At 50.6% G+C, this 27,607-nt stretch overlaps 1 protein-coding gene across 1 annotated transcript in view; it reads left to right on the top strand.

The window, feature by feature from the left end:
• The window catches only part of HS6ST1 (heparan sulfate 6-O-sulfotransferase 1), a 47,659-nt gene that overhangs the window by 16,327 nt on the left and 3,725 nt on the right, over positions 1 to 27,607 (top strand). The gene's annotated exons all lie outside the window — the stretch shown is intronic.

Genomic DNA, 27,607 nt, shown 5'->3' with positions numbered 1-27,607 from the left:
TCAACAGGTGGCCTCCCCTTGCTGTGGCCCTGGCAGCAGCACCAGCTTAAGATGCAGGCCTTGCTGGAAGCCACTGGACAGCACTCTGCTCTTCAGTTTTCCCATGTGCAGCAACACCTTGTATTTGCAGGTGCTGGTGGGTGTTCTTGAAGGGCAGGACTGACTTCATGGCTCAGCCACAAATGTCTTTTATTATGTAGGGAGAGCACCCAGGGCACCACGGAGAGTCCAGTCCTTTGCCTTCCCTCCCCTCGTGCCATCTGTGATCTTGGTGAGCTAGGTGTCCCCGACTGGTCGTCAGCCTCACTGCTGCCTGCATGAGCTGGTGGAAGAACAGGCCAGTGGAGCCCCAAGAAGACTGTCTGCCACGGTTTTCATCAGTGCAGGGAATCCTGTTGGGGGCTGGGCCCTGCTTGGCAGGATCAGCCACAGGCTTTACACCTGTACAGGCATGCCCTCAAGGGCAAGAGGTTGGGAGAGTCCCAGGGCTAACCAGGGGCAGCACAAGGCACTAACCCCCCGACAAGCACACGTGTGCACGCTCCCAGGAGCAGCTCAGGCCTCAAAGCCAGCGGTGACTCAAACATTCTGGAACAAGAATTCCTTTTTTTCTTTACAAGTGGTTGGCACTTGAGACATTTCCTCCCATTTGAAATTCCTTCCCACTAGTTCCCACTAAAAGCTGAGCAATTTTCCACTCGGTGGCTGGGCTGCTCCTAAATCCCCAGCTCTCAAAATGCAGCCAGGATATTAGAGGAAAAGTGTTTTCACAGGTGATTTGCAGAAAAGGGGGTGGGGGGGCAACTTGGAGCCTCCATGTGTGGGGTGGGATCTCCTGCCCATGAGGGTGACTACAGGAGGCTGTGAAAGCACTAGAAAGCCAGACTCCAGTGGTGTCCTCTTAGGATTCCCTTCTGCCCTCCCAGGAGTATGGGTGCTGAGGGTGTGGTTGGCAGTGTTAGCAGGATGCCAGGTCCCAGTTGTTTTTGCTGCTTTTATTTTGGTTTTTGTTTAGTTTTTTGATACCAGGGATTGAACACAGGGGTGCTCAACCACTGAGCCATATCCCCGGACCCCTTTTTAAAAATTAGTGTATTTAGAGACAGGGTCTTGCTGAGTTACTTAGCACCTCACTAAGTTGCTGAGGCTAGCTTTGAACTCATGATCCTCCTGCCTCAGCCTCCTGAGCCACTGGGATTACAGGCGTGTGCTACTGCTCAGGTTCTGGTGTTTTCTAAGCCTGGTTGAAGAGATCAATTACAAATGGGAGGCTGGATGGACAGAGAGTCATGGCAGAGAGGGCATCTGCCCCTCCCCTTCTCACTGGAGAGTGGCCTCTGGGGATGGACCTAGCAGAGGCTGGAGGACTGTAGCCATTGGAGCTACTCGGCTGAGGAGTGAGGGGTACAGGGATAGGGGGCAGGCTGACTATGGAAGCCACACATTGGATGACAGCAGCTACAGTGTTGGTTTTAGGGAGGGAAGGGGCCTTCCTAGCCTCCAGTTTGTCCCCATCCCTGCCAGGGATGTGCTCTCTGCCCCTCAGGAGGAGGTATGCTCACCAAGCCCCTGCTGTTTGACCAGAGTACAAAGACAGGTTCTCCTCCAGGTCACACCTGCATCCTGGACCATGCCCAGGTGCACTTCTGCCCCATCCAAGGCCAGCTCTGGTGCCTTCAGTCTTCCCTTTGGTCCTATCATTCCAAGAGAGTCTAGGAGACGGTGAGTGGCAGGTTTAGACCAAGCAGACATCATGTGTCCTCAGTCACTGAGGGTCCCCAGGATGGCAGCACCCAGAGAAGAACCACCATCTTTCCTGAGAAGCCTGCAACAGGCACTCCATTGTAGGGAAACTTTTGGTTTTTCACTTGTAAAATACACAGAACGTGAAATTTATGAAGTGAACCATTTTGTGGTACAGTTCGGTGGTATTATGTCCCTTGTCAGCCTTCATGCCATCCATCTCCCAAACCTTTTTTTTTTTTTAAATCTTCCCAAACTGAGATTACCCATTCAACCAGGACACCCCAGTCCCCTTTTCTCAGCCCCTGGCAACCACCATTCTACTTTCTATCTCTAGGAATTTAACTGTGCCGGGTACCTCATGATGTTTGTATTTTTGTGACTGGCTTTGCATATTGTCTTCAGGGTTTACCCAGGTTGTCACATGTCAGAATTTCCTTCCATCTTAAGGCTGGTTAGGTTCCATTGTGTCCATAGACCACATCTTGCTAATCTGTTCATCAGAGGACACTTGAGTTGCTTCCACATTTTGTTGCTGTGAATGATTGCTGCTGTGAACATAAGTGTACAAACACCTGTTCAAGTTCCTGTTTTCAGTTCTTTGGGGCATGGACCTAAAAGGGGAAATACAGAATGATATAGTGATTCTGTGTTTCATTTTTTGAGAAACCCACCCTACTGTTGTCCCACCAGCAATGTACGGGGGTTCTATTTTCTCTGCATCCTTGCCCGCATTTCTTATTTCCTGGATCATTTGTTTTGTTTTAATTTCTTTTTTTTTTTTAATTCTTTTTTTTTTTTTTTTTTTTGGTCATTAGTGGACCTTTAATTTATTTATTTGTATGTGGTGCTGAGAATTGAACCCAGGGCCTCACACATGCTAAGCAAGCGCTCTACCACTGAGCCACAACCCCAGCCCCTTTGTTTTGCTTTTTATTGAGAGACTGGGTTTCACTATTGCCCAGGCTGGAGTGCAGCAGCTATACATAGTCACAGTCCCACTGCGAATACTTAGTATAGACCCCCAGCAGCCACAATCCACTGTAGCCTGGAACTCCTGACCTGATGCCATCCTCCTACCTCAGCCTCCCAAGCAGCAGGAACTGCTAGTGCATACCTCCATGCTTGGTTGGTTTAATAGCCTCCTGATAGGTGGGAATTAGGATCTCATTACAGTTTTGATTTCCATTTCATTAATGCCTGGTGATGTTAAGCATCTTTTCATGTGCTTGTTGGCCATTTGTATATCTTTGAAGAAATGTTTATTCGAGATATTTGTCCTTTTTTTAAACTGGATTGTTTGATGTTTTTATTAAGTCCTAAGAGCTCTTTATATATCCTGGATCTTAGTCTCTTATAAGATATATAATTTGCAATGTGCAAACATTTCTTCCATGGGTTGGCTTTTCATTCTGTTGAGAGTGTCCTTTGTTGTATAAAAGGTTTTTGTTTTCTGTTTTTTTAATTTTGATGAAGTCCAGCGTAACTACTTTTGTTGTTGTTGTTGTATGTTTGGGTGTCATAAAACTTTCCTCTGTGTTCAAAGAGTTTTGTGTTTGGGGCTCTTATGTTTAGATCATCAGTTCATTTTTTAGTTAGATTTTATATGTGGTGTAAAGTAAGGATCCAATTCCATTCTTTCGAATGTGGCTGTCTAACATATTTGTACACTCAATATTCCCAGCACCACATGTTGAAAAGAATGTCCTTTCCCCCATTGAATTGATTTTGGCACCCTTGTCAAAAATCATTGGACCATATATACAAGGGTTCATTTCTGGGTTTTCTAATCTATTCCATTGGTCCCTGTGTCTGTCTTTATGCCTATACCACACTGTTTTGATTACTGTAGCTTTGTAGTAACTTTTGAAATCAAGGGATATGAGTCTTCCAACTTTATTCTTCTTTGTCAAATGCTTTGGTTATTTCTGACCCCTTGGAGTTCCAATAATTTTAGAATAAGTTTTTCTATATATGAAGAAAATACTGTTGGGGTATAACAGAGGTTGTGTTGAATCTGTAGATCCAGTTGAGGAGCACTGACATTGTAACACTATTATATCTTTCAATCTATGAGCATGGGCTGTCTTTTCATGTATTGATGTCATCTTTAATTTCTTTCATTGTCATCCTTTTCATGATACAAGTCTTTGACATCCTCAGTTGAGTATGCTCCTAAATTTTTGTTTGTTTTGTTTTGCTGTGCTGGGGGTCAAACCCAGGGCCGTCTGCATGCTGAACAACTACCATTGAGCTATATCCCAGCCCCATTTTATTCTTTTTTTATACTATTGTAAGTGAAATCACTTCCTTTTGGATAATTTATTGGTAGTATGTAGAAAGACACCTGATTTTTTTTTTAAATTCTGTCTTTACAACATTGCTAAATTAGTTTATTAGCTCTAACAGATTTGGGGGGGGTGAATCATTAGGGTTTGTTACATATAGCATTGTGTCATCTGCAAACAGAGATAACTTTACCTTTTCCTTTATAATTTAAATTACTTTTATTTCTTTTTCTTGCGTAATTATTCTGGCTAGAACTTCTAGTACTATATTTTTAAAAATTTATATATGACAGCAGAATGCATTGCAATTCTTATTACACACATAGAGCACAATGTTTCATAACTTTGGGGTGTTTTCTTTTCCTTTTTAAATTTAGTACTCTGTTTGCTAGAGGTGGCAAACGTGGGCATTTTTGTTTTGTTCCTGATGTGAAAGGAAGAGCTTTCAGTGTCTGAACATTATGGGTGATATTATCTCTGGTCTCTCATATACGGCTATCTTATCCCAGCTGCTGTAACAAATACCATAAACTGGGGGCGACTTAAACAACCTTTATTTCTCACTGTTCTGGAGACCTGAAAGTCCAAGATGAAGGGACCAGCAGATTTAGCATCTGACACTTCTTGTCATATACCTTGTGTGTATCCTCACATGGCCCAGAGAGAGACCTCTCTCATGTCTCCTATTTATAAGGGTGCTAATCCCATTCATGAGGGTTTCACCCTCATGACCTCACAACCTCCCAACGTCTTCACCTTTAAATACCATCACATTGGAGATTAGGGCTTCTCTAAATGGGTTTTGAGGGAGCACAAGCATTCAGTCTAGCAGTTGTCTTTATTGAGGTAGATTTCTTCTCTCCCTAGTTTGTTGAATGTTGTTTATCATGAAAGCATATTGTATTTTGTCCGGTGTTTTTTCTGCATCAGTTGAGATCATCACATGGGTTTTTCCCCTTTGATCTGTGTATCTGGCATATTGCATTGATTGATTCGAATATGTGGAACCATCTTTGCATTCCAGGGATAAATCACACTTGGTCATGAGACATGATTCTTTTAATATGCTGTTGCATTCCGCTGGCAGGTTTGCTGTGGAGTTTGATATTCATAAGGGGTATTGATGTGTAGTTTTCTTGTGTCTTTGTCTGGCTTTGGTATCCGGTTAATGCTGGCCTCATAGAATGAGTGAGTCTGCAGTCTTTGGGAAGAGTTTGGAAAAGGTGTAGACTCCCGGGGTGCCAGGAAGGAATCAGTATTGCCTACCCTGGGGTGGGGGTGAGGACCAAATGAGCAAGTAGGCATGAGCTGTTAGAAGATGCCCGGCACAGGGGAGCACCAGGGATGCGGGATATGCTGTCGGCCAGCACTGTCAGCCCATACTACGGCAGCTCTGTCATCTTTCAGAGGGACCGGGAGCTCAGGTGGCATTGGCTCTGTTGGGGCCTCCAGTCCCCTGTCTCCGTACCCCTGCTTCCCTGCCTTGCCAAGGAGGAGACTTAAGAGGGGCAGGTGGGACAGGTGTAGGGCCCACTGAGCCTTAGAGCCAGTATCCTGGAAGCTTCTCTCTGTATTTTCATTGCTCCTCCTGGAGCCCATCTGAGGAGCCAGTCTGTGTCTGTGGAAGGTCAGCACAAACATCCCTGAAGGAAGAGGTTTCAGCAGGCAGAGCCTGTCCACCTACTCTGACACTCTTGAGAGTCACCACCAGGCAATTTTTGGAGCCTGGGTATGAGAACGTGGTCAGGAGACCTGTGTGTCCCCCACCCCACACATACACCCTTAAGGCCTGGATCTCCTAATGGCCTCTGGCCAGCATCCTGACCTTCTTCCCCTCAGGCAGCCTACCCTCTCATCAGGTCTTCTACCTCTCGATCCTGGAGGCTGGAGGAGCACACTGTGCTGAAAGTAGCTCATCGCCACGGCTCTGGGGGCCAGGGGGGCCAGCCTGAGCCACTACCCCAAAGCCAGCAGACCTCTTGACCCTGGTGGACTTCCCCAAAGTAGCTTGCATGAGGCCCTGCCCAGGAGAGTTGGCAGCTGGAGAATGAAGGATTGCCCACAACAAGATCTGGGAGGAGCCCAGCCCTTCCACCTCGGGCAGTGACCTCAGTGCTTAGGGTTTGAGGACCTCCTGGGGCAGGTCCCAGGACCTTCAGTCACAGCCCACCCCATCTCTGCCTCCTCTGAAAGATGCAATAGAGTTGCAGGTTTCACTGGCCTAGTTTATGAGAGCCCAGTGTAAGCCAGACAGGGTGGAGCATGCCTGTCCAGCGGCTCAGGAGGCTGAGGCAAGAGAATCATTTGAACACAGGAGTTTGAAGCCAGCCTGAGCTAAATTGAGTGAGACCCCATTCCCCGAAAAAAAAAAAAAAAAAAAAAAAAAAAAAAAAAAAAGGAGAGAAAGAGGAGCACAAAGAAAAAGAGGGCCCAGAGCACAGACAGCAGTGCCAGGACCAAGAGCCAATATGGGGTCTTGTGGTGGGGTTGAGGGTGCAGCGACAGTGTTTGGTGGAGTTTGTGCAGGTATGCAGCAGAAGGTCTGGGCCAATAGAGCAGATGCAGAGAGAGGGCAAGGCTTCTGCCCTTGAGACCACAGCTTAAGTGTACCAGCTCTGTGGCCTGGGTCTTCCCAGTGGCCCTGAGTGGTCTTAGCCTGGACCCCTGATCTGCAGCCAGGCCACCACACCACCACGCTGCCTCGCCTCCCCAGGAGTTCCAGCATGGCAGTTCCATGGTCTAGGGACTAATTGGGCCCCAGGTGGCTACCAACCCCGTGTACATAGATCTCACCCATTCCCTCAGCTTCCTGCCTTCCAGGCTGGTTGGTAACATTCACAGCCCTGCAGGCCACTCAGAAGCAGGTGCTCAGATGCACCTGTGGCTTGGATTCCCTTGATGGTGGCCTCAGGCCACCCTGATGTCCTCTCCTTGCTCATCTGTCCTATGGGACCAGTGAAGCTAGGAGTGCAGACCAGTGGATGAACCTCTCACTGTCAGGATCTGGATTTCTCAGGGATCCCTGCGCACAAGGATCAGCATCTAGAAACTCCCAGCATCAGCTGGGCATGGTGGCACATGCCTGTAATCCTAGCAGTTCATGTGGCGGAGACAGGAGGATCGTGAAACTGCCAGGGTCTTAGGCTATAATAGACCAACTACTCCTGTCCTACGCACCACACAGGGTCATTGTGGCCATCCAGCAGCACTGTTCACAGGTCTGCAGGCTCCGTGAGCCTGTGCCTCCCTGCTTCCATGGTCAAGTGTAAGCCCCTTTCCCACACAGCAGCTGGTGCTACTATCATCAGAAGCCCAGGTGTTACAGGTGTGAGCCTCTGCTGGCAGGAAGGGGCCCTCAAGACTGTGTGGCCACAGTCTCTTGACTAAGCCTCCAGACCCAACCTAGACCACATTATTTATTCCCCTATGTGGTAAATTTTGCAAATGTATTTTCTCACCTCCTCATGGATACACTGGAGCCCCAGGCCAGGGCTAGTCATGAGATGCAGAAAAGGTGCATGCAGGAGGATGTGGCAGGACCTCTGCACTGTCCTCTTGGTATTCTTGATACTGTGTTTCATAAATGTGGAGCATTTGTCTTCTGGGTACTTCCTTTGGTCCCAGCTACCTGTTTCTGTGGATCCCAGGTCCTTCACTGCTTCCTTCTACCTGGAGAGGCCCTGCCCCTCGGGGTGGGAGGGGGTGGGAGGAGCCGTAGCTCTGGGAAATAGGAAGCTGCTCTGCAGGCCTCCTTCCTGACCTCCCCTGCTGCTGCTGTTCTGGCTGTGCCGGGCTCCACCCAGGGTTTGTGCAAGTGCTCCTTAGGTGGGGACAGTCACTGCCACTGTTTGCTCTAAGTTTTATGGAGTGGCTGTTGTGATCACTAGTGGGTCAGCTTCTTTCTAAGCCTCGAAGCCTTAGCCACTCTGAGGCCTCACTCTGCCCAGACCCCATGGGACCAGGCTAGCAGGGAGACAGGCAAGGAGAGGAAAACAGCATGGTACTGCCTGAGGTGCCCCTGGCCTGGGAGTGGGAGGTGCCTGCAGGCAGCACTCCTTGGCAAGGGTATGAGGTCCGGGGTGGGGTACTTAGATACCTAGTACTGTGAGTGCAGAATTGGGCACTCGGGAAGGAAAACTGAGCCAGGGAGCAACTCGATCAGACCCAGAGACAGAAATCACACAAGCTGTGCACAGGTAAGGGCCTCTAGCCACACCAAGGACCCCAGAGTCACCTGGGAGATCTCCAGGGCCCTTTTGCAGCAGGAATAGGAGCAGACTACAGGAGGGCCAGACAGGTGGGAGGTGGTCCCAAGGAGTCTCTGTCTGGGAGCCTGTCATGCAGAGGGAAACCATGGGCCATGCCCAACAGCAGCAGGCGTGGGGTCCCTCTTGACCCTCAAGGTGGCAGTATGAACCCTTAGAGGAGGTGGAGTTGAAGTCATGTCCAGCTAGTGGCATAGGATCAATAGACCTCAGCCCATCTCCCACTTCAGGAATTCTGCTCAGCATGAAGGGTGTAGGGACCTTGTGCTGTAGTTTCTTGATCTTGCTGCAGGAGGTGGACACCAGGGGTTTTTCACACTCTGTGTACTGGTCCTCCCTCTCTTATCTCAGACGCCCTCCTGTGTGAGTCAGGTCTTTTCCACTGGGAATCCATCAGCTGACAGCACCCAGCCACCCTTCCTCTTGCTCTCATGAGTCATTGCCCCCTCCCCCACCCGGGCCATGTGCCCTGGCCTGCAGCCTGAGTGCCCCAGATCAGGGGCCTGGCTCCCTGATCCAGGTGCATTTCCCCTGCTTCAGGGCATCACAATCCCTCCCCTGCAGTACAGTCCCGGCCTCCTGTGCTCCCACTGTCCATTCACACTCCCCTCTGCCAGGCTCTTCCTGTGAGTCCATCAGCCCTCCTGTAGCCAGGGTACTGGAGCCCTGGCATCCTGCCCTGAAGCCCTGGCTGATGGGCTCTCTGCCTGCTCCTCCTTGGAAGCAGGACCCTGGAGCTTGTGGGTGAGGAACACATATCCTCCTCCCCTGTGAGAGACTAGCCCTGAGTTGGCTCTGTGTTCAGGCTCATGTGGGTATCCCTGCCCCCAGTGTTCAGTCCACAGATGGGCCAGAGCCTTGGGCCCAACTACTCTCAGGAAACCACCCTACGTCAGAGCAGGTCCAGGCCATACAACCCAGAGCCCATCCAGACCAGTGCCTGCCAGGATCCAACCCCAGGGAAAACAAGCGTGCAGCAAGTGGGCAAGCCTGTCCAGCCAGGATGGCCCCCATGGGTCCTCTCTCCCCATCTGCACTGAGGGGATGTCTCTAGCAGTGAGAGAACCTGAAGCAGAGCAGGGCTGGAGTCTCTGGTGGTATTGCTTGGCCCTGCCCTCTGACCTCCTCTCCCAGCTCTCCTCACTGCTGCCCTGTACAGCCCCCACCTCCAAGACAAGCCCAGGCTTCTCCAGAGATCCAGAGCCCTTCTCCTGAGCCAGACCCTCCCCTTATAGCCACTTGGGATAGAAGAGCTTGATGTGCAAGAGTCACCTGGGCAGCAGTGGCAGAGGCGTACGTTCAGAGGTCCCTGTGGCCCTGCACAATGAGGGAGTTGAATGGGAGAGGAGGGCTGAGGCTCACTCGGGGATGAGTGGAAGAGTCTGGGCATGCAGCCAGCTTACAAGGCTCTGAACACATCCTGGCATGGTAGAAGGCTCCAGGTGGAGCATGGCAGCAGGACCAGTGCCATGGGACAAATCTTGGAGAGACCCTGCCCCACCAGTGTGTCTTTTAAAAGCCCGGCCATGCCAGGCAGAGCACAGCACGCACCAGGGTTCCTAGATCCACCTTGCTCCAGGCAGGCACCAGCCAGCCCTGGGAGACCCCGGCTTCCACACCAGAACTCCCTTAGGACCTACTGAGCTTGCTCGGAAGCTGGCTGCCCTGACTGACGCACCTGTGAGCTCACCTAGCACCCCAGGAGGTCCATCACAGGAAGGACTCTGCAGAGGAGGCCACTGCTTCCTCCCACTGCTCTGGGCCTCCAGAATCTCCAGCCTTCTAAGAGCAAACCATATCCCTAATGTCAGGCACTCTGGAACCCTGGGCAAGGGTAGAGGGTACGGGAAGTCTCTCTCTCCCATGCTGGTGGCTCCAGTTGACCCAGGAGACGGTGTGTAAAGCACCCAGACCAGTAATGCCTGCATATAGGAGGGAACTCTGTCAACAGTTGTGTCTCTAGTACCTTGGCATTTTGTCATATCAGCTTAGGCCCCCATATGCAGAAAGTTGCTGGCAGGAAGAGGAAGCATTTTTGTCCTGGTCCTGATCTGGGAAGAAATACATCTAACTCTTACCCACAGGACTATGTTTTCTCTGAGTTTTGGGGTGTTCCATTACATTAAGGGAGTTCTCTTTTATTCCTATTTTACTGAGAATTTATATTGTGAATATGTATTCAGTTTTAGCAAATGGTTCTTGTACACCTGTTGAGATCTATAATGTGTTTCTAGGGTAAGTCACAAATGTGTCTTTTTTCATATTAAACCATCCTTGCATACCTGGGATAATCCAACCTGGTTATAGTGTAGTATATGTTATATGATGTTTTGGATTTGATATGATGTTTTGTTTGGGATTTTTTTCTTGTGGATTAAATGGACTGTAACTTTTCTTTCTTCTGTGTTTGTCTGATTTGGGTATTGGGGTTCCATTGGCCTCATAGAATAACTTAGGGAGTATTCACTCCTGTACTCTGTCTAGAGGAATTTCCATAAAACTGGATAATCTATTCCTTATAAATTTGGTAGAAGCTGCATGTACACACCTGTAATCCCAGCAACTCTGGAGGCTGAGGCAGGAGGATTTCAAGTTCAAGATCAGTCTCAGCAACTTAGCAAGACCCAGTCTAAAACTAAAAAGGACTGGGGATGTAACTCAGTGGTAAAGTACCCCTGGGTTCAATCTCTAGTGCTACATAATTAATTAATTTTGGAAAATATAATTTGGTAGAAATAGTCTGAATTTTCTTTGTAGAAATATTCCCCTCCACTTTTATTTTGAAAAATGTCAAACCTATAAAGAAGTCGAAACACGGTTTCAAAGAAGTTGAAATAGTAGTAAAATGAGACTTTTACCTTTCACCTAGATCCACAAAATAAAACATTTTGTTTTATTTGTACTCGCTCACTTTCTACATACATATGTGGACCTGTAGATAACAAATATGCTTACGTATATGGACACTTGCGTGTGGTTACATAGGTGTGTTTGCTTTTAGCATAAACATTTTTAAAGTAAGCTGTGGGTCTTCCCACAGCTTTTTAAACTGTTGCTTTGACCTTTCTTTGGAAGTTATAGAGCTATTTATGAGTTGTACATTTGAACATTTTATGCAGATTATCTGACGGCTTTTCTCTTTCTCTGTCTCTTGCATGCTCTCCTGGTGCCGTCCTTCAATTGGCGAGAACAGGTAAGTCCATTACAGCTGTTTCCTCTCCTTTCCATGCTGGACCAGACCCCACCTCATGCAGGGCACCAAGCTATGGACCTCAGAAAAACAGTGCCAGAGGTGTTTCTTGGGGAACCTGTCATGCCCACATGGCTGCTCAGTAACAGCCCTTGGCAAGCAGGAGATGTATTTCCTGATGCTTATAACAACACTCCCAGTTCTTATGAGTACACTGTGGGCTCCATCCTTGGCAGACACAAACCAGGCATGTGGTCTGGGATCTGGGATCTGGGAGTCTTCAGGTGCAGGAAGATGAGCCAGTTTGCCCATCTGCCGAGGGGGGTCTAATAATGTTGACCATAGCAGGCGTCACAGGAACAAAGCAAGGGAATGCCTGGCAGGCCTCACTCCCCCTTGGAGGTACCAACCACAAAAACACTTGATAGGACAGGGGCCCTAAGTGGCCCTGTGGGCTGAGGGAGGACTCCCGAGGCAGCAGGACCAAAGGTCACTATTGAGGTGATAATTCTGCCAGTGCGTCAACCAGAGGAGGTTACCACCACCCTGTGAACAGAGCCAGGTCAACAGCACCTCAGGTGGTAGAAAGCAGAGTAGGTCTGCCGATTTGGACTTGGGGTGACTTCTTTCTGAAGTGTACTGTTTGAGGCTCTGACTTTTTCTATCTAGAGTAAAATAGCCAATGCTCCAGAGCATTTGAGGCCATCTGTCCCCTGCTCCACTGTGCTTATATGGGTAGATGGTAGGGGCAGGTGTCAGCCCCATCTTCTCTGGAAAGAGGGGCAAGACCAGGAGCTTTTACCTGGGATCTTGGGAGAAGAGGTCATTTTGGAGTGTGGAGCCACACACCAGCTATGGGGTCCACAGATTGGGCCTGGAGGAGATCCTAGGACACTCCTGTGGTCTTCAGTCAAATCCTGGCCCTCCTGACCCTCAGAAAGGGAGATCATTTGTGGCCTCGTGAGAGGCCGCTGGGAACACCCTGAGCCTCCCAGGCCTCCCTGACCACACCTTCTTCAGAAAGAAAATCAGATTCAATTATGGACATTACCTTTTTGTTTGATTCTTTCTTCCTTTGGCTTGAATAAAATGGGAGAAATATAGAAAAAGCAAAAGAAAAATTGACCAGGATTCCAGGCAGGGACAAGCCTCTTACCACCCAGATGGTATTAGTGATTCTGCCCTGTCTTTCTTCTGTGCCTCATTGGCAGAGCATTGGCCTAAGGGTATATCTCCAAGCTTGGTGTGACTCTTGCTCATTGTGCATGTAGAAGTTTGCTCCTGGGTCAACAACTCAGTGAGGCCCTAAGCAACTTAGCAAGACTCCATCTCAAAATAAAAAAATGAAGAGGGCTGGGGATGTGGGTCAGTGGTAAAACAACCCTGGGTTCAATCCCCAGTACCAAAAAAAAAATGTTCCTGGGTTACTGCAGATGCCCCAGAAGGGCTGTGCCTCCCGGTTGCCATGGAATTGCCAGGCTTAGCATGCCCTTGACCCCTTGCTTATTAGCCCCTGAGCACTTTGGAACCTGGCAAGGACAGTCTCCAATAAGCTGCAGAGTACTGTGTGGTCCCTTTGTCCATGGTTATGCTGGGTAGGGTCTATGCCTGACACACACCTGCTGAGAGATCTGCCTAATCGTGGGCGTCAGGATCAGGTGGAGACTGGCCACCAAGGACCAGTATATTGCATACCCTGGCAGAGCCTCAGCCAACCTCACAGTCTTCACATCCCCCCTTGGGCCTGGGTAGCTGTAGAGTAGGTGGAAGTTTCAGGCTGTGGGGACATGGGGGAAGAGCAGTTTGATCCCTGGACAACAACCCTATCAGAGGCTAGGAAGCAGAAAGAGTGAGCCCCAATACTCTTAGCAGGGACAAGAAGAGATCAGGGCCCTGGAGGCAGGTCTCCCTGCTGCCTGGCTACCTAACTCCATATCCAGCAGAGGAGCAAAGCACCATCATCTTCCCTGCCCCCCCCCTCCACTTCCCCAAGGAGTGAGTGTGTGCATTCAGACAGAAGTGACATCTCACTGTGGGTATCAGAAGCCAGAAAGTTCGAGGCAGGTGGGTGTAAAATATGAGTGAATGGCAGCCCTTTGGGGTCTTGAGGCCTAGCTGGGCTCACCTCCTTGTCAGGGTCCACTCACTGGAGCACTGCCCAGCAGTATTAGGGGCTTGGGAGTTGGGAGGGCAGAGGGATCTGGTCCTCACCACCCGCTGCTTATACTCAGCCTCCAGGCAGAACATCATTCTGATGTCCAACCAAGAGAGCCCTGCTCACTGAGAAGGCTAATGGAAAGTACCCTCAAGCTTGGCCTTGCTGGCCAGCCTTGCTGAGAGGACACGACCAATACCTCCTCATCCCACCCTAGGCAGGGCTCCTGGGACCTCCAACTATACCTGACATCTGCCAAATGGGGACACTCACGGGCCTGGCATCCCAACCCCGCCTCCCAGTCTGCTGGGTACCTGAGTAAGGGACTTGCTGTGAGTCTGCATCAGCCATGCATGGGGACACAGCTGGGAAGTGTGTCCAGGGGGAAGGGACCTCACCTGTGCCTTTGTAGGGGGGCCCAGGTCTTGAGCAAGTCCACTGAGGCACCCTCAGTGTGGGGAATAGGGAACCCTCCTAGGAATGGAGAGTGACCAGTACACAAGCTGGGGCCAGGGGTTACACCCAGCACCTTCCCCACTTACTTCCCCCTTACTACCCATGCACAGGTAGGTGTACCCTTGCAGGTATGTTGACTGACAGAAAGTCACCCACTCCCCAGGGCTCTCCTGGGGCCTTCTCATGGTCTAGTGAGATTATGCAGGTGAGGGGGGTTTGGGGCTTCCCCCAAGGAGGCCTGGGCCTTCTGGGATACCTTCGAAGGGTCTGCCTGCCTTGAGGACATTATGCCATATGATGCATCCAGATGATGCCTCAGTTTCTCTGCCCGTGTGGGTGGGACTCTGCAGGGAGTCACTTGGTATAACGGACCACTGTGTTTCCTCAGACTTTGCTCATTGTGCAGAGACAGACAGACAGACACAGAGACAAGACATACCCTTTCAGGGCATGCCCTACCTCCTCTCACTAGGCTCCCTCTCCAAATGTCTCTGCCACCTCCCAGTGGCACCACCAATTAGGGCCCAGGCTTTCAACACATGAGCTTTGGGGAAAAGTCCACATCCAAACTACAACACTAACCTATTCATAAAACAAGTGAAGATTTTCAGAAGCCCACTTTAATTATAGATGGTGTTAGGAGGGAGAAGACTGGAGGTGTATCCTACGCCCAAATTCATAAGACTGCTAGCATTGTCTTTTTTTTTTTCTTAACAATTGGGTATTTTGAAACAAGGATGGGAAATTTCATTTTTCCCACCATTTCCTAACAATGTCCTATCCTTGAAACCAGGAACTCATTTCCTCTTCTCACCCACCCATGCACCTGGGTGCCCTGCCAGGTCTAGACACACACCCCTGTCTCTGTCTCCCATGGGTTTTTCTGGAATGTTCTCGCCCTGCCCTTTGCCAGGACTGCTGCTCTGCAGCTCAGAGCTCTCATCCTCGGAGGCCCTGCCTGACCAGGAGCCACAGGAGATGCTGTCCTTCCCATGGTTCTTGCTTATCTGGTTATTTAGCAGCTGTATTCCTTGCCTTCCCTGAGGCTGCTGGTAAGAAGGAGTGTCCCCCTGTCCTGCACATAGCAAGCACTCAGTGAATCCTCCTGTGAAGGGCAGACCAGAGGGGACAGGGAGCTGATCCCTGAAGTGAGTGAGGTGACACTGCTGATACCTGTCCCTTTTCCTGGCACCTGAGCAGGTTGTACCTCCTTGGGATGAGTGAGTAGATGAGTGAGTTCCTCACCTTTGGATCCTTGCCATACACATCCTTCCACCAGTCCTTATGGACCTAGGAAGTAGGTGTGCTCTGGCAATCTGTTTAGTAAAAACAGCTAGGGGCTCAGAGGGACCAGGTGATTGTCCCCAGGCCACCTGGGGGAATCTGACAGAGCACAGTCCCACCTGCCCATCAGTCTGACTCTGAGACCTCTTCCTTGCTCTGCTCCCTTTTATATGTCTTCTCCCTCCTCAGGACAGAGCTGATGGAGCAGCTAGACTGTCTCAGTGCTGACCCAGGAGGGGGCAGACATGGAGATGGAGGCTCCCAGCACCCCCTTCCCACCATTATACCTCCTCCCTACCCCCCATCCATACAGAAAGGCCCAGGCCCCCTGGGGGGGCATTTGCCTAAGCTGTCACCAGGCAATAATTGGCAGGCAGGAGTTTGCACCTGGATAGGAAGATAATAGATGCCACCAGGCCTGGGGCAGGATTTAGCCTGGTGGGGGGGGGGGTGTGGAGGCAAAAACAAGGGTAGTGCTGATGCTGGAGGGGCCCTCTGCTGTCTGGAGCTTTGCTGGAATACAGCATCTGCTCAAACAACCCTTTATCCTGGCCACAACTCCCATGGGACCCAATGGCACCCCCACACAGGGGCTCTGCCTGCACATCCTTTTCTCTGTGTATATGTGATACTGGAGTCAAACCCAGGGGCATTCAACCACTAAGCTGTATTCTCAGCCTTTTTTTTTTTTAATTTTATTTTTTTAGTTTGTAACGGGGTCTCACTAAGTTGCCCAGGCTGGCCTCGAACTTGTGATCCTCCTGCCTTAGCCTCCCAAGTCACTGGGATTGCAGATGTGCACCACCACACCTGGCGCAAGCCTTCTCTTCTGAGGCTTTTGCTGGCTTCCATAGTCACTGTACAGCACCATGCTTTACGATGAGATGAGGTCTTGGGAGGACGAGCACAGAGCACCTGGTGTGGAGCAGTGCAGGCCCACACACCCCCGAGTCTGTGCCTGCTGAGGCTCTTTGGGTTCCACTGGAGTTTGGCAGGGAACAGAGAACATGGGTCCCCACCAGACTTCTGGCCTGGGGACCCCAGAGAGGAATATCAGAGCCCAGAGAGCTTGGACCACACATCACCCTGGCTCCAGGAAACAAGATCACCTTCACACAAGAATCTGCCAGAGTTCACAGAAAATTCAGCAGCCGGAGCCCTGTGCAGGCATGGTCAGAAACAGTGTGCTAACACTGTGAGAGAGAGGAGAGATTTCCCCAGGAGAAGCTGGCAGTTCTGGCCCCCGGCCTCTACCACCTGACCTGATGGGCCCAGGTGGGGCCTTTGGCACCACCCACCCCTGTGTTCACTTGTAGTCATGCAGTACGTGCAGTTCACATCCATGTCTGAAAGCAGCAGGACCCGAGTTCAAATCAGCATGCTCGGTCTCCCTGAGCCTGGTCCTCGGAAGTGGCCCAGAATCCCAAAGCTAGTGGGCAGATCGTACATACAGTAAGTAAGTGCTTAATCAGTACAGGTTCTTTGGTATGCTCAGGTTTCCTGAAGACCAGAGATAGGTTCACTCCCCTGGGGGTGTTCTGGTGAGTGGCAGGACAGCAGTGGAGGCAATCCTGGGGGCCAGCACGAGGACCCATTTGACCAGATACTGGGTATCTATAAAGGCTGTGCTCAGATTAGGCTACTCCAAGGTGCCTCGCAATAAGGGGCTCCAGCTGTATCATCCTTACTGGAGGAAAGTCACACCCTCTCAGGCTCAGTTCTTTTTTTTTTTTTTTTAGAGAGAGAGGAGAGAGAGAGAATTTTTAATATTTATTTTTTAGTTCTCGGAGGACACAACATCTTTGTTGGTATGTGGTGCTGAGGATCAAACCCGGGTCGCACACATGCCAGGCGAGCGCACTACCGCTTGAGCCACATCCCCTGCAGGCTCAGTTCTTAAGGGACAGAGAGTCATACTTCCTTAGCGTGGTAGGTGCTGGTGTGTCCAGGGAAAGGGGGAGGTCCTGGGGCAGGGGCTGGGCGCATGCCTGTGGATATGTGTAGGGCAGATGGCAAAGTGTATAGGGCAGATGGCAGACTATGGTGAGGGACAGATGGCAACAGATGGGAGGGAAGGTCCTAGAGTGGGGGTAGGGAAAGATGTCTGTTGCCAATCCAGGGCACAGAGGCCAAGGGAGGGTCACACGAAAATGCCTAAGCCCATGAATTCCTGCCTTTTCCGAGCACCCGGCTTCACGTTTGGCCCATGAATTCCTGCCTTTTCCGAGCACCCGGCTTCACGTTTGGCCACAGGAGCCTGAGAAGACTTGGAGCCAGGAAGCCTGCTCCCAGCAGGAAGCCCCAGAGCACTGAGCAGGAAGGAGGATGGCTGCCTGTGGGTCTGGCCGATAGGGAGCTGAAGGGGGTGGGGGCTGCCCAGCCCGTCTGCAGCTTGGCCCAGGCCTGTGTCCCCTGCCAGGGGAGAGCTTCCCCAGTCTGTTCTCTGGACCTACAACGTAGGGGCTAGGCCTGGGGGGCTCATTTTTATCATTTTCATCTCCAGGTCTCCCACAGTCCTGGGAGGTGATTGTAACCCCCACCCAAGCTTGGGGTGGGAGAGATGTTTCTGCAGGGGTAGAAGCTGCCTCGGAGCTTAGCACAGCTGAGAGATGCCAGCCCTTTGCCAAGAGGGAGCAGAGTTCTGTGTGCCCCGGGCACCATGCACCTGCACTGAGCCAAAACCCACCCCTGCTGGCTTTTGACAGAAGGAAGGGAGAATGTGGCAGACACATACTAATGGCAGAGTGGGCACCTGTGACAGGGCTCAGCTCCCTCGAGATCGCACAGTTCCAGATGTAGTGCCACTGCTAGAGGCCACTAGCTCACCCTGGACACCTGGCCCAGGGGTCACCTCCTCCTGGAGGCCTCTTGGTTGTTCCATGCATGGCAGAGCCTCACATTGGAATAGCTTAGACAGTGACTCCCAGGCCACCAAGTCCCTTGATGAGGGGTCTCTGGGATGCTCAGGGATGCCTTCCACAAGAGAAGGAGACCTTGAGTGAACATCAGAGTCAGAGTTCCTCCAGGGTCTCTCTTGCTCAGACCCGTAGATGCTTGGCAAGGTGACAGTGACAGGTTCACCGTGTTCCATCCTGTGAGCAGATTCTAGTGTGTTGCCCTTGGGCTGCTGTCACCTTCTCCCCAGCTCATCACCATGTGGGAGGAAGCTGGAGAACCCTGTCCCCATTTTCCCTGCAGGAGCTGGGAGGTGGGCTCATAGTGTGGCACACCCAGGATCACACAGCTATGGGCCTAGCTGTTTGCTGGAAAGGTGACCTGGAGGTGTTGCTGAGTGTGTCAAAGTAGAGACAGTGTGACAGGGAAGTAAGCCTGTCCCTGGAACTGTCTGGTCCCTTGAGTAGCCAAGGCCCAGGAAATAGTGGCCATTGAGGTCTGTCGGCTGGGGTGGCTTGGAGCCTGGGCTTGCTCAGGTTTCTGAGTTGAGCCGTCTGCTATCCCACAAGGCTTGGTCCCTCTCCAGATGGAGTTCCTGGTGGCCCCGGCTTCTGTCCTGCACTCCCACCCTGGCCTGACCGCTGGTCTGTGTGGTGGAGTTGGGAGGGGGCTGGAGTAGCTGAAGAGGCCCTGAGGTAGGGGCTCACTGCAGCCTCTCCCGTTGTTCCATGCATGGCAGAGCCTCACACTGGTGCATGCCCTCCTGCCTCCACGTCTCCACCCACCTGCCTTCCCAGCAGGGGGCAAAAGTGCTGATAGGACTCCACCCAGTGAGCTGGCATCTCTGTCATGAGACATCTTCCCTGTCCCCTGGTAGGGTAGGGCCATGGGGTGTGTAACCAGAGGGGAACCTGTCCAGGCCAGAGGAGGTGGCCCGCCCCAGCATCCCACAGCAGGTACTGCCCAGGGTGGGTCAAAGTCCAGGATGTGACCTCTGTCCCCATGCCACCCAGGACTGTCCTGGTTTCTGTTTAGAGGTTTAGAGTCATTCAGCCCTGTGCTGGTGTGTCTTCCCTGCAGGTCCAGAAGACTTCTCTGCCTCTTAACTAATTCACTGTGCTTGAAAGGAAATAGCCTGTGACTTTTGCTGACAGCTAAGTTAAAAAACACTACCACTCTGGCCATAGTTTGGACATGGGTCAGCAGGGTGCCCAGGCCAGCATTGTGGACAGGCTGATGGACAAGTTTACCTGGCCTCCCAGGGGCTGTCCAGATCAGCCTCTGCACGAGCCAGGTGGTGGCTCAGTAGTGAGCTGTTCTTACCAGACAGTTAGAGCCCAGGTCTAAGTGGGCCTGGCCTCCACCCACACTGCCTGGCCAACTCTGTGGCCCGAGTTAGCTGTCGGGACCCCTTTAGGACTCACTTTCCTTGTCTGCAAAATGGGAATCGATCTTGCCCACAGGTGTGAGTGAGTGGTCAGGATGACCAGGTAGAGCACCAGCAGTTCAGCTAAGTCATTAATTTGGCATTGCTGCCACCCTGACACCACAGGCCCTGCTGACCCAACCTCCACCACCCCACCTCCAGAGCTCACCCTCTGATCATGCCTAGGTCTTCAGTGCATGGCTCTGAGTAGATGGATCAGGTTCAGAGGCCAAAACAGGGTGGCTATAATTTCCCTCCCTTTGCAAAAGAGACTAGCAGAGACAGGATATGCTGGGGGTTCAGCTAGGGAAACACCAGGGACCCAGGATCTTTCTCTCACCTCCATCAGCCCCAGAAAGTGGACCTTCCACCTCATGGTTCAAGATGACTGCTGATGCTCAGCAGTTATATCCACATTCCAGCCAGCAGGAGGAAAAACAGGACCAAGAAGGATGTCTCTAAGGACATCCGGATGGCCAGACTTAGTCACACAGTCACACCTGGCTGGGAATTGGCTCTTGGGCTGCTTCCTCTTTAGGGACTTCTATGCTGCTTCCTGAACCTATCTCTGGAGGACAGTGCACATGAGCACAGCTCTTTGTATTAGACAGTCTTCTTCCGACCATCATAAGAATTCAGTTTACCTGGGTGGGCCAAGGGAGCCCTCCTCACTTTGCTAGAGGCAGGTGAGGCAGGGAGCAGAGTCGTGAGGCCAGCAGGGCCGCAGCTAGCCCGTCCTGCCCAGGATCCGGGGTCTCCTATGTCTGGGATTTGCCCTGGCCATGCTCCTTTCCTGTAGGAAGGTCAGTGCTCCAGGGGCTACACTGAAGCTGGGATCCTCCAGGGACCCGGGGACTTTGGGCCATTCATTTGCCCCTCTTTTCCTGTCTGCACCAGGCACCCAGATCTCACGGGTCACTAATGAGACCTTCAAGGGCTCTGCCAGCTGCACATTCTGTCTGCCCTGGGCCTCCCAAAGCAAAGGGGGCCCTAGGAGAAGGCTGGGCAGCCCTGCCTTCCCAGGAAGCTCATGGGCAAGCGCTGCCCACACCTGTGCCCACACGGCACCTGATCCCTGAGGTCATGAGGCCTGCCTCTGAACCTGAGTGTTTTGGGAAGCAGATTAAGTTAATCGACAAAGATAACCCCTGCTGTCATGCAGATGTTACCAGGAAGGGACAGTGCCCAGCAGCATTTTCCACCCTGCATTTGGAGATGGGCTCCCCAGTTGGTGGTCTGGATTTTCCTGCAGGGACCAAGAAGAGCAACCTGCTCCTGCATACAGGTCAGGTGCAAGGAGGTGAGATGCAGGTTATGGAGCCGGTGCCCATGGGGAACCTGTTCAGCAGCATGTTCCTGTGGCAGCTGGGAGCAGGTCATCTCCTCTGGGTTGTGCCCTTTGCCGCCTCCTCTATCTGCTGCTGAGCCCTATTAGCAGGGAAGTGACACAGCCTTACAGCCCTGGGGATCTTCCCGCTGTGGGCCCCTTCCTGCTACAGGAAGGGGGAGGAAATAGCTGGACCCACAAGGCTTCCACCTCATAGCGGGACTCTGAGCCAAAATCAGACTTCCATTTTTCTTTTCCTTCTCCCCCTCCCCTGCAGATTAAACACAGAGGTGCTCTGTCACTAAGCTACATCTGCAGCCCTTTTTTGTTTGTTTTTTAAATCTTGCGGCAGGTTTTTACTGTCAGCCAGGTGTGGTGGGGCACACCTGTAATCCCAGCAGCTCAGGAGGCTGAGGCAGGAGAATCACAAGTTCCAGGCCAGCCTCAGCCACTTAGCAAGGCTCCAAGCAACTTAGCAAGACCCTGCCTCAAAATAAATGATAAAAAGGGCTGGGGATGTAGCCCAGTGGTAAAGCACCCCTGAGTTTAATCCCTAGTACCAAGAAAGAAAAAAAAATCTTGCTATGTTTCCTGAACTGGCCTTGAATTTGAGATCCTCCTGCTTCAGCCTCCCAAGCCACTGGGATTATAGGCATGTGCCACCGTGCACAGTCAGACTTACATTTTTCTAAAGAACTAAGCAGGAACTGGGCCACTTAGTGCTGCCAGTAGCTGTTACATGAGGCCATCTCAGGACAAAGACAGCTCATACCTGGCAGGTGGGCAGCACTGATAAGGGGCTGGCCCAGGTGCCTTAAGCCCTGGATTTCCCCAGCTTTGACAGTCTCCTGAATGTTGTCACTTCTAAACGTCTGAAGTCTGGTCACTTACCACAATCACTTCCCCTGCTCCGTGATGCCCATGAGCCTTGGGATGGGGAGCAGCAAAACAGTCTTGGGGAAGCAGGGTACCATCATTGGTTGCTTCCAAGCGCCCAAGCATTCCTGGATGACCTGTGTCTGCCCTCGGAACTACTGATACCCCTTGGAGTGTGGTTTTAAAAACCAGTCGTCTGAATCTAATCCTAATGGTGTGGACTTTGTCATTGTGAAGGGTCCCCTGGGTCCCAGGAGACCAGCGTACACAGTAGATGGGGATTGTTGGAGCCCCTCACAGACCATCTCCTGCCTCCCTCTGACCCTGCTAAGCCTGTCCTGGCGGAGAGAATGTAGCAACACCTTCTCGTTGCTGAACTGAAACTAGCACCCAAGGACTCTTGGTGAACCGTGACATCAACTTCCTTCCAGAGCCTGCTTCAGAAGTTATGCTGAGATATTCCTTTTAAAAACGGGTTTGTCATTCTGACTAAATAATAGCATTCTCACTCAAAAGAGGGGGGTGATGAGACTCTGCTGGCACTGATAGGAAAGTGCCTCTGTTTTAGGGTCTGAGTGTAGAACTCATAGGTCATGCCCTGTTCTCGAAATGCCCCAGGTCCATCCCTTGGGTGGAGCAGGAGGCACAGTCTGAGTGGCCCAAGGAGGCAGCGTGCCCTCATAAAATGCTGCATTCCCCCCCCCCCAAAAGGGCAGTCGAAGGCAGAACTTGCAAAACTACAAAACTAGCCCTTTTGCACTGTGACACCCATCCCTTTTTTTCTTTTTTTTTTTTTTTTTGAGACAGGGTCTCACCAAGTTGGCCACACTGGGATACTCCTGTCCCCTGAGTTCTTAGGTCTATAGGTGTGCACCGCTGCACCCAGCTTACTTCAGTTATTCATATACAGACTGAACATTCTTTATGCTTGAGACCACAAGTGTTTTAGATTCCAGATTCTTTCAGATTTTGGAATGTTTGTACCTACGTAAGGAGTAGATTCATTTGTTTCATATGCATCTGATGCACATAGCTTGGAGGTTGATTGTATAGAACATTTTTAGTGTGCCTGGGTTTTGACAGAGGTCAGACTTTTCATCGGTGGTATCATGCTGTACTCTTAGTTTCTTTCAGGTTTTGGAGCATTTCAGATTTTGAATTTCCAGTTAGGGATGCTCAACATATAATTCATAGTTGCAGACAGTGCAGAAATGCATAAAGAAAATGCTAAAGTCACCCATTTGAGTTGATAGATTTTCACTGAACTTTCAACTTTGTTGTAAGCTTGAAAATGTTTATAATACAGTGTTGGGGGACGATCCCAACCTCCCAATCCTGAAGCAACCATTGAGTAGTCCATTACCATCCTGGGTGGTGGGTTGGTTTGTTTGTTCGTTTTTCCTGAACATATATAATTTTTACAAAATTGTGACCACAGTGCAGTTATCACTGCTCTGGTAGATGCAGGCATTTCTATTGTGGGCTGCAGGAGAGTCCATGGTGTATGTTCATTCATCTTCCTCCTGTATTTCCATGTCTCCCTGGAACAGAGCACTGTAGGAAACATGCTCCATATGGCCATACCTCACCCCTTCTTTCCAGGTGGAATTACTGTGCAAGGCCCTCACCAAGCCACCAGCACCCCCAACTCTGGACTTTCCACATGCCTTGAGCCAGATTCATGGTCTTTTGATATTGTTCTTGCTGTGTTGCCGAGGCAGGCCTCAAACTCCTGGGCTCAAGCAACCCTCTCACCTTAGCCACTCAGGTAGCTGGGACTACAGGTGTGTGCCACTGTGTCTCCTGAGCCAGATTTAAGGTCTTGTTTCTGGATGGAGTCCTGGGCTTCCAAGGAAGAGTTAGGAATGATAGATGCAGGCATCATTTGTGTCAAACCAATCCTCTCGGGCAGAGGAGGGAAAATGAAGTCACCTCCAGTCACTGCTGTGCCCAGTGTTTAACTAAAACCATTTATTTTTTTTTTAAGCCAGTGCTGGGAATGGAACCTAGGGTCTCATGCATGCTAGGCATGACTCTAAGCTATACTGCCACACCCCCCCCCCCATCTCTTCACTAAAACTCTTGAGACTAAAGGATCTGTGAAATAAAAGGGTTTACTGAGCTGTTTCAGATGCTACCCAGGAAAGGACCGGTCTTGGGACAAGATTCCATAGCCACCAGCAGCAAAGTTCAGTAGCAGTTAGAAGTACCTCCCCGGACCTAAGAGCCAAGACTATTGTCACAGTGAAAATTGAGGGAAGGAAAACATAAATTGTTCACATTGAACCTAGTTGGCTGTAGATAAGAGGAACAGGATTATGTTAATAAGGGAAAGTTTTGAGATAGGTGCACAGTCCATAAATAAGTCTACTTATTGCTTCTGTATTGATATTAATAGTCCCAAAAGTTTATATGTAAATAAGGCATGGTGGTGCCTGGTCCTGAGATTTAAGTCAGGAATTTGAAAACAGTCTTGTTGGTTTGGCCCTCCTCTTTCAGCCAATTAACTAAGTTCTTTTTCTCTCTTCTTTGCCATCCTCCTCCAGCCTTTGCAATTTATGACATCTCAGAGGTTTGGGGGGGGGGGGTTATCAGCAAAGCTGCCTGCTCTGGCCTGGGGTCATTTGGCACTGAACCCAGTTTTCCCATCACTTATAAGGTCTAGTGGTGCTAGAATCATCTTGATCCAATCCTCATTGGAGCCCTAGCAGTTTCACAACTGTCAAAAGACCAGATTGAAGCTAATTTAAACTAAACATCTCAATTAACTCGATTTATGATTCTAAAATGAAGCAGCACTTCATTCCATAAAATAGAATGAGTGATCCAATGATCTGAGCAGAGGAGGTTGGTTTTATAGAGAGAAAAGGCTGAAGAAAGCAGAAACAAAGAGCAGTTGGTCATTTTTTAAAAAATATTTATCTTTTAGGTGTAGATGGACACAACACAATGCCTTTATTTTTATGTGGTGCTGAGGATCAAACCCGAATCCAGGTCCCACTCGTGCTAGGCAAGCGCTCTACCACTGAGCCACAATCCTCGTCCCAGCAGTTGGTCATTTTAAAGTTACTTTCCTTGTAAGGCAGGGGCAAGGAGACAGACTAACGAAGGGGAAATAACTGACTGGTTAATATCAGGTTAGGTTTTTGGGTTTTTTTTTTAAGGATTAATTAAGGCAAAGAGAACTTTTGTTATCCTGCCCATTGAAACTGGCCTGTTGGGGAAATTTGTTTGTTGCTGTCTCCTAATTTCTCCAAATCATCAGCTAAGTTTGACAACTAAGCTTGTGTTTGGTGATACGGAATTTTAGCATGAGTCACTCCATTTTGGTTTTTAGTGTGGTCCATTGGGCCAGTGTAGGAGTCTTGTCCAAAACAGCCACCTCCTATAATTCTTATTTAACAGACTCAAGAAGAAAACGTCCTCCTTACCCACCAGGATCTTACATGATTGTAGGGCACTTTAAACCAGTGCCCACAAAAATGTCAGAACACCCGAAGGTCAGAGAATGCATTAGAACAGCCATAATTAAATGCCAGAGTGCATGATCCCAGCGATAAATCCCATGGGCTGTCAGGAGAAGCTGCTTTCCACACAGAGGAGAAATACTCCACAGGGCAGAAGTTCTTTGAGGTCTCATGCTTTATCTTTGAATTCCATGTGAATTTTGCATTCTGGGCCATTACCCATTTGAGCTTATTTTTCTATAAAATAGGCAAGACCCTCCTTAGCCTGGCTTTGCCTGAGCCTCCAGCCTCCACTGCACTTCCTTCTTGAGACAAGGCCACGCCCCCACTGTAAGGCTTCCTCTAAGAAGCCCCCCTGTCCCCCCACATTCGAGATTGGTGCCCACAGCCCCAGGGATCGCCACCTCCCTTTCTCTTCTGGTCCTACTCCACCCAAACCAGAGCACTTGGAAATGGTACTGGAAAGCCAACATACCCCACCTCTCAGCCTTGGGACACCCCGTTGTGGAACAGGAGAAATGCCTGCCCTCCCTAAGCAGACACGCAAGTACTGGCTGCTGTCATCAAGGGCCAGAGGCATTGCTACTTCATGTCCTTTGTCAAGCATTAGTGTGGAGGTTTAGAACCTGCCTTCCCACGGGCCACCTAGGTGCCAGGACAGGGGCTACTACTTCACCCCATGTCAGCCCCACAATGTATCCAATCCCAGAACCCGCTGGCCAACAGTCCACCAGTTCCCATGTGACAACAGTGAGCTGCCCAGATATGAATTCATGGCCAACTAAAGGGTTGGAGGCCAAATACTGACAGCACAGCCATTTCCGCTTCCCAATGCTCCTGGCCCCTCCCAGGTGGATGGATCCCTTCCTATGCAGCCCACCTAGGCCCATCCTGCCCTGTGGCCAAGGCCAGCTAGCCCTCAGACTGATGTGGGCATTTGGCACTCTCAGCAGTCTCTCCCCCATCACCCTGGGCAGCATGAGCTGTCCCAGAATTACCAGGACTGGCTGGCACATACAGGCCTAGGGACAATATGCCCACAACTATAGAGGTGCTGCCCACAGCTCATCCTGTCACAGACTGGAGGGTGGTTATAAGCAGCCAGAGTTGCAAGGGAGGCTCAAAGGAAGAAGTATAGGCAGGGCCACCTCTTTACCCTTGGGTGACCAGTACATGACCCACTGCAGGGTGACTGCTGAGAGTCCAGAAGGGCACACAGTAGGCATCCAGACACCTGCAGTGGAGGTCAGTGTGCTGTGGGTACTATGTAGGGGAGGACCAATGTGCTCATAGAAGGTTCCAGGGGCCTGTCGCCCTGAAAGAGCATAATTTGCTACTGAACAGGGTCCCTGATCCCCTGCCTCTGGGTTAGAAGTAGTGAAGTCCCTGGGGTCAGAGCTGTTCCTGTTTTCATCCCCAAGTCCCTCTGGATGACGAGACCAACCACCAGCCGGATGCTCGGGCTCGGTGAGACCTGAGCTTCCTTCATGGAGAAGCCACAGAGCTGTCAGGCTCATTACTGCAGTTAGTTAACAAACCACAGGGCAGCCCCAGCTGACCTGGCAGCTGGCCACCCTTGCCATCCCGAAGTGGAGACATTCCCCCATCACTGAAACCCACAGGAGCCTCCCCCTCCGGGCTCACTGCAGTAGTGTTGGCATAGAAGGGACAGGGAGGTGACATGCTGGAGATGTGGAGGTAGCTGGGCACTGGAGGTGAGAGAGCGCAGCAGGAGCAAAGGTGCAAAGTGGCCTGGGAAGCTGTGTGAGACCAAGGCTCTGGCTCTGGCAAGATGGCCAGTTTCCCTGTGAGGCAGCGGGAGCCTCTTGGACTGTCCTGCAGGATCTATCTTGTCTGCCTTCCTTCCCTTCTTTAAATCTTTTGTCACGACATGTTTGGTACATACAGAACTTGCACGATGTACGTAAGAAATAAGTCATAATAAACACCTGTATCCCCACTGCCCCCCTCCAGAATCGGGACATGATCAGAGCCGCCATGAGCACCCCTGGTGCCGTGCCTGGCCTCTCCTGCCCCCAGAACACACCAGGACTAGCCTCTGACTTAAATTTTCCATATGTGTCATCTTTCACACTTTTTGATAATTTTCATATATGTGTGTCACTAATTTTTCTTGGGTTTTGTTTATTCTGAGAAACTTGATAAACATATACTTGGTGAAGTTTTCTTGTTTTCCCTACAACGTCTTATTCTTCCAGTTTGCCCATGTTGTGA

Source organism: Spermophilus citellus (assembly GCF_964194105.1).
Source record: "Spermophilus citellus genome assembly, chromosome: 11".
NCBI lineage: Eukaryota > Metazoa > Chordata > Mammalia > Rodentia > Sciuridae > Spermophilus > Spermophilus citellus.
The sequence above is the reverse complement of the archived record's forward strand: the minus strand, read 5'-3'. Positions and strand labels throughout refer to the sequence as shown.